This window comes from Aegilops tauschii, chromosome 4 (assembly GCF_002575655.3).
Source record: "Aegilops tauschii subsp. strangulata cultivar AL8/78 chromosome 4, Aet v6.0, whole genome shotgun sequence".
In the NCBI taxonomy this organism is placed as follows: domain Eukaryota; kingdom Viridiplantae; phylum Streptophyta; class Magnoliopsida; order Poales; family Poaceae; genus Aegilops; species Aegilops tauschii.
The window spans coordinates 121634713-121650407 of NC_053038.3; the positions used below are offsets into that span (position 1 = coordinate 121634713).

Here is a 15695-nt window from a genome sequence, read left to right on the forward strand (position 1 = left end):
GTGCGTTGCCACGGAATAATAGAAGGTAGCAATCAAACAACCGTTTTGGTTCAAAAAAATGTGTCAAACATGATAACATTTAGTATGCATTCATATATGGCAAGTGGTTCCCTCTCTTGCACCTCTCGCTTTTGGCGTAGCAGGCCTCCCTTTGGGAGGCCCGCGCGACGGGCTATTAGCTAAGTGGTAGAGCGCGCCCCTGATAATTGCGTCATTGTGCCTGGGCTGTGAGGGCTCTCAGCCACATGGATAGTTCAATGTGCTCCTCATCAGATCTCCTTCCCCTTAACATTGATTCTCATCAATGTGTTTAATCACTCCTTTCAAATTCTTATTTTTCAACAGTGTATATTTTCGTCAACTGAAAAGTTCTTCTAATCTATTTTTTCGCAAACAATGAATTGAATGAATAGAGAGGAATAATTTCATTGTCTGTAAAGATTGGCACTGACTTGGCACAAATTTGATCAATAATTGTATCAATAAGTTGTGATTCAAGTGCTGCCCGCCCTGAGTTCCTGTTTACTTGCTCAATGATTGCCAGCTTCGGTGAGAAGAGCACCATGATGATGTCCATCAGCCACTCGCAGATGCTTTCTATGTGTACTACAAGAAGCCTATTATGTGTACTGGGTTTGAATGGAGTTGTCTCAGCCTTCCTCCAAATCAACCAAAGGCGGATCAGGATCTTACACCAAATCAACCCCAAAGAAGATTAGCAACCTTATCTTTCTTTTTTTGTTGAGTTCGGATATGGGGTGGATGGGATTCAAAATTCTATTTCATCATCAATGCCTTTAAATAACCCACACGCTCCACAAGCACACACACCCATGGCCCACGAAAGCACATGTACAACTCTCATAGCATTCTGATTCTGACATCGAAAACACATTGGTCTACCCCATCTGCTCCTCGTCTTTTTCAGTATGCACTTCCTCAGGCCTGACAGTGACCTGCAGACAAAAGCAAAACGAATCAGAATTTATACTATAGGTACAAGAATGAAGAAGAAATGATATAGTATAACTATTTCACACAACATGACCCAGCAAAAAAAGGTGAAACATGTGAAATGATATAAGAGAAAAGACAACTATTCAAATTAAAGGACATCAATTGTGTTCGTAGAATACAAAAGTTAATTATGCAAGAAGAAATACATCCTGGATTGAGCTAAATCTGGCGTATGGAATTGAAAACAAAGCAAAACATAGGGCTCTCGATGAACATTTGATATTATTTTAACAGGAAGACTAAAATGACTTCAGTAACACAAACTGTCATTGCAGTCACTGTTCAGTGCTTACGGCTTCAGAGAATATCTACAGAATAAAATGGCCAGGTCTAACAATTACTCACAACTGAAACCTTAGAGTGAAGAAGGAATTTATCTAGTTTATTCTCCCGAAAGAAGTGCCCTAGAGAGTGGTCGAAATTGAAACCCTGAACTGCCACCCATTTAATAATGTAAATAGATAACCCAAACATGCACTAACTTGGCTTGTCCACTCACCAAAGACCCGGTCAATAGCTATGTGGAGCTCACTCAAAGCCTTCTCGACCTAATCAAGCCTCAGTGGTGTACTGCGGTCACATCGTGGTTTAGGTATAAAGAGGCAGCGTGACTGCGGAGAGAATCTCATGCAAGCAGGTGGCGCTGAGCTCGAGTAACTGGAGCAACCATGGGCAGCACCTTTGCGAAATGTGAAGCAGGATGTCCATCAGGAAGCTTTGCTCAAGAAATAGTTTAAGTTGTCGCAATATGCATGGAACCAAACTCTGTCCCTTGATGCGCATTCAAGCAGAACAGAACAGAGATTGCATGAAGAAAAATTTAAAGTACAGTAAACACAACTCTGATGTATTCATTTAAAATAGGATGATAACAATCTAAAGAAAATGACGAACATCAAAGATGATGTCTCGCCTTTAAACACCCTGCTGAAATGCAATTTGTTCTAAAATATATAACTAAAACATAAAATATTCAAAACATTCGGTAATGTGGTGTGCTATTTTTCTTCACAAATGAACAAGATCATGAAGCAATGTGGACAAACAAATATCATGTTTTCCTTTTCTTTCTTTCAATTCACTAATGAAAAGTACATACCTGGAGTTATGCGTGCCTTGCCCGCACCAAGGAAAAGGCATGTCCGTGGGCTCTGTCATTGGATGATGTTCATGGTCCAAGATTTTGAGTTATGCGTGCAACTTTACAATAGTTTTGCTAGAACTGAATGTCATTGTCCAAATGTAGTAGTAGGATACAAGTGGGCGAGGCCAACTTGCACAAAATGATCCATCTTGACCAGCGAGAGGCCATAGCCGTTAAGCGACATGAGTGATTTGACAAGGCCTTGCAGCTTGTGGTGCAACCAAGAGCTCCCTAATGGTGGCCGGGAGGTTTTCCTGTTCAGCGCTGCTAGAGGACATAAAAAAAGAGCAAAATTTCAGTTTCAGTACTAATGAAAAAAAAATACGGAAGAAATCTTTTCACCTAAAATCACAATGTTGGTCCTTATTGGAGCAAGAATACTTTTCACAGATAATCAGAACAGAGATCCACATTAGATCACAGAAACTTTCCACCTAGTCAATATCAGTACTGATATGAACCACTTTATAAGATTCAAAATCAAGAAACTGTAGTATTTAATAGAGATTAAATGTGCAAACTCTAGCAGTGAACTACATGGATGCTAATAAAATAAATGGATTCGATTAAACTGGAATTTCAAATAAATATACAGAGGCACCATGATTGCTTTACAACATATTCATATTTGCATAATCCAAGAAAAAAATAGCTCTCCTCCACCTCATCAGAAACCTTGTAGGTAGAGAGGTCAGTGAAGACACAGATTGAGTAGGGCGTGGCTGGGATCCACGCAATGATGTAGCAACAAGGTCGCCCTATGAGTGAATATGCGTACAAGTGAGGATGTGCCCACCACCACTCTTCTCCACCACCTCATCATCATCATCTTCTTCTTCCCTACTCTCATCTTCTTCATCAGGCAATGGGCTAATGCCATCTTTTTTTCATTGATGTTGGTTGTCACGGGCCGGAGGCTATTAAGCTAACACTCAATCAGACATTTAAATATTAGGTGCAGAGAAGAGAACGAGATACACATACCTCGCCCTTGCTCACGGATCAACTGTAGATGTAGTTATATATCCTCCATCCAATACTGCATGCCTCCGATCCAAAGCGTCATGACAATCTCGCTCGGCCCAGCGGGTGGCTGTGTCAGGGTAGACGGACGACTGAAGGAGTCAACCAAAGGGAGACGACTGTGCCTGCGAATATGCAGCGGACTCGGGTGGTGGCTGGCCGCAGCAACGCGTATGGCTCGTGCGGCGGGATGGCGATCCAATCTTGCAGCTGCTGGGGGTGCGGACAGGCGACACCGGGCTGCGAGGTAGGGCAATGAGAGGAGGAGGAGATGGTAGGTGTTCCACAGGTGTCCGCGGCCGGTGCGGTGCTTGCTGCGGGAGAGAGGGGCCGCCATTGGGGGGGTGTCGGTTTGGGAGAGGGAGATCTGTAGATGGAGATTGGTCGTGGGAGAAGGTGGAGGACGTGGGTTCTTTCCCAGTTTTTGCGTTGGTTTGGGCTCACGAGATTTTTTCGGTGTGCTATCGTACGAGGGTGGGGGTAGCGAACGTGGTGGGAGGGGGATCGAAGAGGTGGGGTATCGAAGGAGGTCGAACCATGATTGACGTTCGATCCCTCTTTAATAGTAGAGATTTATGTCAGTCTTGCCCGTTTTCAGGATCTTGATCCATTTTGCTTTGAGCTATAAAATTTTATTCAAAATAAAATATCATTTAAACTCATTGCATTTAGAATCACATCAACTATATCAAGACTCTCTTGACTATATATTGTAATCATATTTCGGATTCACCCATTCATATCAAGATTTTTCTTGACCGGTCATATCCATAAAACAATGCTTATGGGTTTATTACAACTTTTGTAATATGCAATTCTATCAAGACATTTCTTGATTATTGGATCAAGACTCTTCTTTTTGTTTGACAGAAAGACTGTAAGGGAATCCCTTACAGTATAATTGGTGCAACAAATCCAAATTGCAAGTACCATGCCTTGAACCTGGGTGGGTGGGAAGGCATCAGCCCCTTCCCACCACTAGGCTATGCCTTAATCTGCAATCAAGACTCTTCTTGATTGTCCATAATGTTTATGGGTTTCTTACAAATTTTGTAGTATCCAATTATATTAAGACATTTTTTATTATTGGATCTTTACCCATTTATATCAAGACTCTTCTTGATTGTCTATAGTCATAATATAATGTTAAAGGGTTTCTTACAACTTTTGTAATATCCAATTATAACAAGACACTTCTTGATTCAGACAACATCGAAACATCTAGTGTTTTCAAAACACAAATTATCGTTTGTCGGGGTTCTGGGATCGGGGGTACCCAGACCTGCCTGCTTGCGGCCCACGGCGTGGCCCACTCGACGGCCTAGTGCGGCCTTGCGAGGAGGACAACATCAAAACCTATAGAGGGAGCGGCCTCCCCAGGTCGCCTCCTGAGGAGCGGAGATTTCTATGCAGGTACCCAGCCTCACGAGGTTGCGATGACGTGAGCCATGACAACCAAGGCTAGGCGGGCGCCAGCTGGCGCAGAGGAGGCAGTTTCCTCTTTGGTGCTAAAGAGGCCAGGACGTATGCGGGTTCCCAAGGAATCCCCCAAAGCTTTCCCTTTCGGTGCAACAAGACCAAGACCACAAACTCGGCAGGACGGGTGTCACAGTCGAGCCCACCTCCGCGTCACGACCAGAAGCTCTGCAGGCAAAGAGCACCTTTTGTTAGGATAGGATGTACCTCTTGTCCCCTTTCAAAATGGTCGTTGTGGGATCCCTTCCTGCCTAAGTTGAGAAGGAAGAGGACCAAGGCCACTATAATATAGGCTAGCCACCACCGTAGAAGGGGCTGCTACCTCTTGAGCTTGCGTTGTTTTTTCCCTTGAAGAGGAAAGGGTGATGCAGCAAACTAGAGTAAGTATTTCCCTCAGCTTTTGAGAACCAAGGTATCAATCTAGTAGGAGACAACGCGCAAGCCACTGAATACCTGCACAAACAAACACCAACTTGCACCCAACGCGACAAAGGGGTTGTCAATCCCTTCACTCTTATTTGCAAAGTGAGATATGATAGAGATGGATAAATGGTAAAGTAATATTTTTGGTATTTTTGGTTTATGGAACAGAAAGTAAAATATTGCAAAGAAAGTAAATAGGAAACTAAAATTGTAGATTGGAAACTCATATGATGGAAAATAGACCCGGGGTCCATAGGTTTCACTAGAGGCTTCTCTCAAGATAGAAATTATTACGGTGGGTGAACAAATTACTGCCGTGTAATTGATAGAAAAGCGCAAAGTTATGACGATATCTAAGGCAATGCTCATGAATATAGGCATCACGTTCGTGTCAAGTAGACCGAAACAATTCTGCATCTAATACTATTACTCCACACATCGACCAACTCCTGCCTGCATCTAGAGTATTAAGTTCATAAGAATAGAGTAACGCATTAAGTAAGATGACATGATGTAGCGGGATTAACTCAAGCAACATGATGAAAACTGAAGGAAATATGCCCTAGAGACAATAATAAAGTTGTTATTTATATTTCCTTATATTATGATAAATGTTTATTATTCATGCTAGAATTTTATTAACCGGAAACTTAGTACATGTGTGAACACATATACAAAACAGAGTGTCCCTAGTATGCCTCTACTTGACTAGCTCGTTAATCAAAGATGGTTAAGTTTCCTGACCATAGACATGTGTTGTCATTTGATGAACGGGATCACATCATTAGAGAATGATGTGATGGACAAGACCCATCCGTTAGCTTAGCATTATGATCATTTAGTTTTATTGCTATTGCTTTCTTCATGACTTATACATATTCCTATGACTATGAGATTATGCAACTCCCGAATACCAGAGGAACACCTTGTGTGCTATCAAACGTCACAAGGTAACTGGGTGATTATAAAGATGCTCTACAGGTGTCTCTGAATGTGTTTGTTGGGTTGGCTGAAGGAAATATGCCCTAGAGGCAATAATAAAGTTATTATTTATTTCCTTATATCATGAAAAATGTTTATTATTCATACTAGAATTGTATTAACCGGAAACATAATACTTGTGTGAATACATAGACAAACAGAGTGTCACTAGTATGCCTCTACTTGACTAGCTCGTTGATCAAAGATGGTTATGTTTCCTAGCCATAGACATGAGTTGTCATTTGATTAACGGATCACATCATTAGGAGAATGATGTGATTGACTTGACCCATTCCGTTAGCTTAGCACTTGATCGTTTAGTATTCTGCTATTGCTTTCTTCGTGACTTATACATGTTCCTATGACTATGAGATTATGCAACTCCCGTTTACCGGAGGAACACTTTGTGTGCTACCAAACGTCACAACGTAACTGGGTGATTATAAAGGTGCTCTACAGGTGTCTCCAAAGGTACTTGTTGGGTTGGCGTATTTTGAGATTAGGATTTGTCACTCCGATTGTCGAAGAGGCATCTCTGGGCCCTCTCAGTAATGCACATCACTATAAGCCTTGCAAGCAATGTGACTAATGAGTTAGTTGCAGGATGATGTATTACGGAACGAGGAAAGAGACTTGCCGGTAACGAAATTGAACTAGGTATTGAGATACCGACCATGGAATCTCGGGCAAGTAACATACCGATGACAAAGGGAACAACGTATGTTGTTATGCGGTTTGATCGATAAAGATCTTCGTAGAATATGTAGGAGCCAATATGAGCATCCAGGTTCCGCTATTGGTTATTGACCGGAGACTTGTCTCGGTCATGTCCACATAGTTCTCGAACCCGTAGGGTCCGCACGCTTAAAGTTAGATGACGATCGGTATTATGAGTTTTGTGTTTTGATGCACCGAAGGTAGTTCGGAGTCCTGGATGTGATCACGGACATGACGAGGAGTCTCGAAATGGTCGAGACGTGAAGATTGATATATTGGAATGTTATATTCGGACACCGGATGAGTTCCGGGGGTTATCGGATATATATCGGAGAAACCGGGAGGTTACCGGAACCCCCCGGGGGTTATTGGGCCTCATGGGCCCAAGTGGTTGAAGAGGAGAGGCGGCCAGCTAGGGGCGCGCGGCTCCCTAGCCCAAACCGATTTGGACTTGGGGGCCGGCCCCCCTTTCCTTCTTCTTCTCCTCCCCTTCCTTCCCCTCTCCTACTTGGACTAGGAAAGAGGGGGGAATCCTACTTGGAGTAGGATTGCCCCCCTTGGGCGCGCCTCCTCCCCTTGGCCGGCCCTCTCCTCCTCCTCCCTTTATATACGGAGGAGGGAGGCACCCCATAGACACAACAATTGATCTCTTGATCTCTTAGCCATGTGCGGTGCCCCCTCCACCATATTCCACCTCGATCATATCGTAGCGGTGCTTAGGCGAAGCCCTGCGTCGGTAGCATCATCATCACCGTCACCACGCCGTCGTGCTGACGACACTCTCCCTCAAAGCTCGGCTGGATCGGAGTTCGAGGGACGTCATCGAGCTGAACGTGTGCTGAACTCGGAGGTGCCGTACGTTCGGTACTTGGATCGGACGGATCGTGAAGACGTACGACTACATCAACCGTGTTGTGCTAATGCTTCTGCTTTCGGTCTACGAGGGTACGTGGACAACACTCTCCCCTCTCGTTGCTATGCATCACCATGATCCTGAGTGTGCGTAGGAATTTTTTTGAAATTACTACGTTGCCCAACAGTGGTATCAGAGCCAGGTTTTATGCGTAGATGTTATATGCACGAGTAGAACACAGGTGAGTTGTGGGCGATACAAGTCATACTGCTTACCAGCATGTCATACTTTGGTTCGGCGGTATTGTTGGATGAAGCGGCTCGGACCGACATTACTCGTACGCTTACGCGAGACTGGTTCTACCAATGTGATTTGCACACAGGTGGCAGGCGGGTGTCAGTTTCTCCAACTTTAGTTGAACCGAGTGTGGCTACGCCCGGTCCTTGAGAAGGTTAAAACATCACTAACTTGATGAACTATCGTTGTGGTTTTGATGCGTAGGTAAGAACGGTTCTTGCTCAGCCCGTAGCAGCCACGTAAAACTTGCAACAACAAAGTAAAGGACTTCTAACTTGTTTTTGCAGGGCATGTTGTGATGTGATATGGTCAAGACATGATGCTATATTTTATTGTATGAGATGATCATGTTTTGTAACCGAGTTATCGGCAACTGGCAGGAGCCATATGGTTGTCGCTTTATTGTATGCAATGCAATCGCCCTGTAATGCTTTACTTTATCACTAAGCGGTAGCGATAGTCGTAGAAGCATAAGTTGGCGAAACGACAACGATGCTACGATGGGGATCAAGGTGTCGCGCCGGTGAAGATGGTGATCATGACGGTGCTTCGGAGATGGATATCACAAGCACAAGATGATGATGGCCATATCATATCACTTATATTGATTGCATGTGATGTTTATCTTTTATGCATCTTATCTTGCTTTGATTGACGGTAGCATTATAAGATGATCTCTCACTAAATTTCAAGGTATAAGTGTTCTCCCTGAGTATGCACCGTTGCGAAAGTTCTTCGTGCTGAGACACCACGTGATGATCGGGTGTGATAGGCGTTCAAATACAACAGGTGCAAAACAGTTGCACACGCGGAATACTCAGGTTAAACATGACGAGCCTAGCATATGCAGATATGGCCTCGGAACACTGAGACCGAAAGGTCGAGCGTGAGTCATATAGTAGATATGATCAACATAGTGATGTTCACCATTGAAACTACTCCATCTCACGTGATGATCGGACATGGTTTAGTTGATTTGGATCACGTGATCACTTAGATGATTAGAGGGATGTCTATCTAAGTGGGAGTTCTTAAGTAATATGATTAATTGAACTTAAATTTATCATGAACTTAGTACCTGATAGTATTTTGCTTGTCTATGTTGATTGTAAATAGATGGCCGGTTCTGTTGTTCCGTTGAATTTTAATGCGTTCCTTGAGAAAGCAAAGTTGAAAGATGATGGTAGCAATTACACGGACTGGGTCCGTAACTTGAGGATTATCCTCATTGCTGCACAGAAGAATTACGTCCTGGAAGCACCGCTAGGTGCCAGACCTGCTGCAGGAGCAACACCAGATGTTATGAACGTCCGATAGTTCAGTGTGCCATGTTTTACGGCTTAGAACTGGGACTTCAACGACGTTTTGAATGTCATGGAGCATATGAGATGTTTCAGGAGTTGAAGTTAATATTTCAAGCAAATGCCCGGATTGAGAGATATGAAATCTCCAATAAGTTCTACAGCTCCAAGATGGAGGAGAATAGTTCTGTCAGTGAGCATATACTCAGAATGTCTGGGTATAACAATCACTTGATTCAACTGGGAGTTAATCTTCCGGATGATAGTGTCATTGACAGAATTCTTCAATCACTGCCACCAAGCTACAAGAGCTTCGTGATGAACTATAATATGCAAGGGATGGATAAGACAATTCCCGAGCTCTTCGCAATGCTAAAATCTGCGGAGGTAGAAATCAAGAAGGAGCATCAAGTGTTGATGGTCAACAAGACCACCAGTTTCAAGAAAAAGGGCAAAGGGAAGAAGAAGGGGAACTTCAAAAAGAACAGCAAACAAGTTGCTGCTCAAGAGAAGAAACCCAAGTATGGAACTAAGCCTGAAACTGAGTGCTTCTACTGCAAGCACACTGGTCACCGGAAGCGGAACTGCCCCAAGTACTTGGCGGATAAGAAGGATGGCAAGGTGAACAAAGGTATATGTGATATACATGTTATTGATGTGTACCTTACTAATGCTCGCAGTAGCACCTTGGTATTTGATACTGGTTCTGTTGCTAATATTTGCAACTCGAAACAGGGACTACAGATTAAGCGAAGATTGGCTAAGGACAAGGTGACGATGCACGTGGGAAATGGTTCCAAAGTCGATGTGATCGCAGCCGGCACGCTACCTCTACATCTACCTTCAGGATAAGTTTTAGACCTAAATAATTGTTATTTGGTGCCAGCGTTGAGCATGAACATTATATCTGGATCTTGTTTGATGCGAGACGGTTATTCATTTAAATCTGAGAATAATGGTTGTTCTATTTATATGAGTAATGTCTTCTATGGTCATGCACCCTTGAAGAGTGGTCTATTTTTGTTAAATCTCGATAGTAGTGATACACATATTCATAATGTTGAAGCCAAAAGATGCAGAGTTGATAATGATAGTGCAACTTATTTGTGGCACTGCCGTTTGGGTCATATTGGTGTAAAGCGCATGAAGAAACTCCATACTGATGGACTTTTGGAATCACTTGGTACTTGCGAACCGTGCCTCATGGGCAAGATGACTAAAACGCCATTCTCCGGAACTATGGAGCGAGCAACTGATTTGTTGGAGATCATACATACTGATGTATGTGGTCCAATGAATGTTGAGGCTCGCGGCGGGTATCGTTATTTTCTCACCTTCACAGATGATATAAGCAGATATGGGTATATCTACTTAATGAAACATAAGTCTGAAACATTTGAAAAGTTCAAAGAATTTCAGAGTGAAGTGGAAAATCATCGTAACAAGAAAATAAAGTTTCTACGATCTAATCGTGGAGGAGAATATTTGAGTTACGAGTTTGGTCTACATTTGAAACAATGCGGAATAGTTTCACAACTCACGCCACCCAGAACACCACAGCGTAATGGTGTGTCCGAACGTCGTAATCGTACTTTACTAGATATGGTGCGATCTATGATGTCTCTTACTGATTTACCGCTATCGTTTTGGGGTTATGCTTTAGAGACGGCTGCATTCACATTAAATAGGGCACCATCGAAATCCGTTGAGACGATGCCTTATGAACTGTGGTTTGGCAAGAAACCAAAGTTGTCGTTTCTTAAAGTTTGGGGCTGCGATGCTTATGTGAAAAAGCTTCAACCTGATCAGCTCGAACCCAAATCGGAGAAATGTGTCTTCATAGGATACCCAAAGGAAACTGTTGGGTACACCTTCTATCACAGATCTGAAGGCAAGATTTTTGTTGCTAAATTTGGGTCCTTTCTAGAGAAGGAGTTTCTCTCGAAAGAAGTGAGTGGGAGGAAAGTAGAACTTGATGAGGTAACGGTACCTACTCCCTTATTGGAAAATAGTTCATCACAAAAACCGGTTCCTGTGACGTCTATACCAATTAGTGAGGAAGCTAATGATGATGATCATGAAACTTCATATCAAGTTGCTACTAAACCTCGTAGGTCAACCAAAGTAAGATCCGCACCTGAGTGGTACGTCAATCCTGTTCTGGAGGTTATGTTACTAGACCATGACGAACCTACGAACTATGAAGAGGCGATGGTGAGCCCAGATTCCGCAAAATGGCTAGATGCCATGAAATCTGAGATGGTATCCATGTATGAGAACAAAGTGTGGACTTTGGTTGACTTGCCCGATGATCGGCAAGCAATTGAGAATAAATGGATCTTCAAGAAGAAGACTGACGCTGACGGTAATGTTACTGTCTATAAAGCTTGACTTGTTGCGAAAGGTTTTTGACAAGTTCAAGGGATTGACTATGATGAGACTTTCTCACCCGTAGCGATGCTTAAGTCTGTCCGAATCATGTTAGCAATTGCCGCATTTTATGATTATGAAATTTGGCAAATGGATGTCAAAACTGCATTCCTGAATGGAATTCTGGAAGAAGAGTTGTATATGATGCAACCAGAAGGTTTTGCCGATCCAAAGGGAGCTAGCAAAGTGTGCAAGCTCCAGCGATCCATTTATGGACTGGTGCAAGCCTCTCGGAGTTGGAATAAACGTTTTGATAGTGTGATCAAAGCATATGGATTTATACAGACTTTTGGAGAAGCCTGTATTTACAAGAAAGTGAGTGGGAGCTCTGTAGCATTTCTGATATTATATGTGGATGACATATTGTTGATCGGAAATGATATAGAATTTCTGGATAGCATAAAGGGATATTTGAACAAGAGTTTTTCAATGAAGGACCTCGGTGAAGCTGCTTATATATTGGGCATCAAGATCTATAGAGATAGATCAAGATGCTTAATTGGACTTTCACAAAGGACATACCTTGATAAAATTTTGAAGAAGTTCAAAATGGATCAGGCAAAGAAAGGGTTTTTGCCTGTGTTGCAAGGTGTGAAGTTGAGTTAGACTCATTGCCCGACCACGACAGAAGATAGAGAGAAAATGAAAGATGTTCCCTATGCTTCAGCCATAGGCTCTATCATGTATGCAATGATGTGTACCAGACCTGATGTGTGCCTTGCTATAAGTTTAGCAGGGAGGTACCAAAGTAATCCAGGAGTGGATCACTGGACAGCGGTCAAGAACATCCTGAAATACCTGAAAAGGACTAAGGATATGTTTCTCTTTTATGGAGGTGACAAAGAGCTTGTCGTAAATAGTTACGTCGATGCAAGCTTTGACACTGATCCGGATGACTCTAAGTCGCAAACTGGATACGTATTTATATTGAACGGTGGAGCTGTCTGTTGGTGCAGTTCCAAGCAGAGCGTCGTGGCGGGATCTACGTGTGAAGCGGAGTACATAGCTGCTTCAGAAGCAGCAAATGAAGGAGTCTGGATGAAGGAGTTCATATCCGATCTAGGTGTAATACCTAGTGCATCGGGTCCAATGAAAATCTTTTGTGACAATACTGGTGCAATTGCCTTGGCAAAGGAATCCAGATTTCACAAGAGAACCAAGCACATCAAGAGACGCTTCAACTCCATCCGGGATCAAGTCCAGGTGGGAGACATAGAAATTTGCAAGATACATACGGATCTGAATGTTGTAGACCCATTGACTAAGCCTCTTCCACGAGCAAAACATGATCAGCACCAAGGCTCCATGGGTGTTAGAATCATTACTGTGTAATCTAGATTATTGACTCTAGTGCAAGTGGGAGACTGAAGGAAATATGCCCTATAGGCAATAATAAAGTTATTATTTATTTCCTTATATCATGATAAATGTTTATTATTCATGCTAGAATTGTATTAACCTGAAACATAATACTTGTGTGAATACATAGACAAACATAGTGTCACTAGTATGCCTGTACTTGACTAGCTCGTTGATCAAAGATGGTTATGTTTCCTAGCCATAGGCATGAGTTGTCATTTGATTAACGGGATCACATCATTAGGAGAGTGATGTGATTGACTTGACCCATTCCGTTAGCTTAGCACTTGATCGTTTAGTATTCTGCTATTGCTTTCTTCATGACTTATACATGTTCCTATGACTATGAGATTATGCAACTCCCGTCTACCGGAGGAACACTTTGTGTGCTACCAAACGTCACAACGTAACTGGGTGATTATAAAGGTGCTCTATAGGTGTCTCCAAAGGTACTTGTTGGGTTGGCGTATTTCGAGATTAGGATTTGTCACTCCGATTGTCGGAGAGGTATCTCTGGGCCCTCTCGATAATTCACATCACTATAAGCCTTGCAAGCAATGTGACTAATGAGTTAGTTACGGGATGATGCATTATGGAACGAGTAAAGAGACTTGCCGATAACGAGATTGAACTAGGTATGATGATACTGACGATCGAATCTCGGGCAAGTAACATACCGATGACAAAGGGAATGACGTATGTTGTTATGCGGTTTGACCGATAAAGATCTTCATAGAATATGTAGGAGCCAATATGAGCATCCAGGTTTCGCTATTGGTTATTGACCGGAGACGTGTCTCGATCATGTCTACATAGTTCTCGAACCCGTAGGGTCCGCACGCTTAACATTCATTGACGATTTATATTATGGGTTGTGTGTTTTGGTGACCGAAGTTTGTTCGGAGTCCCGGATGAGATCACAGACATGACAAGGAGTCTCGAAATGGCCGAGAGGTAAAGATTCATATAATGGAAGGTTGTATTCGGACATCGGAATGGTTCTGAGTGATTCGGGTATTTTACCGGAGTACCGAGGGGTTACCGGAACCCCCCGGGGGAAATATTGGGCCTTAGTGGAGAGAGAGGAGGGCCGCAAGGGGTGGTCGCGCGCCCCCATGGCAGTCCGAATTGGACTAGTGGAGGGGGCGGCGCCCCCCTTTCCCTCTCCCTCTCCCTCTCCTTCCTTTTCCCTCCGGTGGAGAAAGGAAAAGGGGGAGGGGGATCCTACTTGGACTAGGAGTCCAAGTAGGACTCCCCCCATGGCGCGCCCCTCCTGGCTGCCGGCCTCCTCCTCCCCTCCTTTATATACGGGGGCGGGGGGCACCCCAAAGGCACATCATTTGTTCTCTTAGCCGTGTGCGGTGCCCCCCTCCACAGTTTACTCCTCCGGTCATAGCGTCGTAGTGCTTAGGCGAAGCCCTACGCGGATCACATCACCGACACCGTCACCATGCCGTCGTGCTGACGGAATTCTCCCTCGACCCTCTACTGGATCAAGAGTTCGAGGGACGTCATCGAGCTGAACGTGTGCTGAACACGGAGGTGCCATACGTTCGGTACTTGGATCGGTTGGATCGTGAAGACGTTTGACTACATCAACCGCGTTAACCTAACGTATCTGCTTTCGGCCTACGAGGGTACATGGGCACACTCTCCCCCTCTCATTGCTATGCATCTCCTAGATAGATCTTGCGTGATAGTAGGAATTTTTTTGAAATTGCATGCTACGTTCCCCATCAGTGGCATCCGAGCCAGGTCTATGCATAGATGATATGCACGAGTAGAACACAAAGAGTTGTGGGTGATAATAGTCGTACTGCTTACCACCAACGTCTTACTTTGATTCAGCGGTATGGTTCGATGAAGCGGCCCGGACCGACATTACATGACCGCGTTCATGAGACTGGTTCTACCGACGTGCTTTGCATAAAGGTGGCTGGCGGGTGTCTGTTTCTCCAACTTTAGTTGAATCGAGTTTGACTATGGCCGGTCCTTGTTGAAGGTTAAAACAGCACACTTGACGAGAAATCGTTGTGGTTTTGATGCGTAGGTAAGAACGGTTCTTGCTAGAAGCCCGTAGCAGCCACGTAAAACTTGCAACAACAAAGTAGAGGACGTCTAACTAGTTTTTGCAGGGCATGTTGTGATGTGATATGGTCAAGACATTGAAGGAAATATGCCCTAGAGGCAATAATAAAGTTGTTATTTTATATTTCCTTATATCACGATAAATATTTATTATTCATGCTAGAATTGTTTTAACCGGAAACTTGATACATGTGTGGATACATAGACAAAACACCGTGTCCCTAGTAAGCCTCTACTAGACTAGCTCGTTAATCAAAGATGGTTAAGTTTCCTAACCATATACATGTGTTGTCATTTGATGAACGGGATCACATCAATAGGAGAAAATGATGTGATGGACAAGACCCATCCATTAGCTTAGCATAATGATCGTTCAGTTTTATTGCTATAGCTTTCTTCATGTCATATACATATTCCTTTAACTATGAGATTATGCAACTCCTGGATACCAGAGGAATACCTTGTGTGCTATCAAACGTCACAACATAACTGGGTGATTACAAAGATGCTCTACAGGTATCTCCGAAGGTGTTTGTTGGGTTGGCATAGATCGAGACTAGGATTTGTCACTCTGAGTATCGGAGAG

At 43.4% G+C, this 15695-nt stretch overlaps 1 long non-coding RNA gene across 3 annotated transcripts; it reads right to left on the reverse strand.

Annotated features, from left to right (window-relative positions):
- Positions 1-399: 399 nt before the first annotated feature.
- Positions 400-3678, reverse strand: LOC109753529 (uncharacterized). Of its 3 annotated transcripts, none has more exons than XR_006662269.2 (3): positions 2117-3656; positions 1517-1696; positions 400-956 (listed from the first exon to the last, which is right to left on the reverse strand). It is a non-coding gene; the product is annotated as an uncharacterized lncRNA (long non-coding RNA). The 3 variants fall into 3 exon arrangements; XR_002230517.4 differs by lacking the exon at positions 1517-1696 and having other exon boundaries at positions 453-956; positions 2117-3078; positions 3146-3650; XR_002230513.4 differs by lacking the exon at positions 1517-1696 and having other exon boundaries at positions 453-956; positions 2117-3678.
- Positions 3679-15695: the final 12017 nt, after the last annotated feature.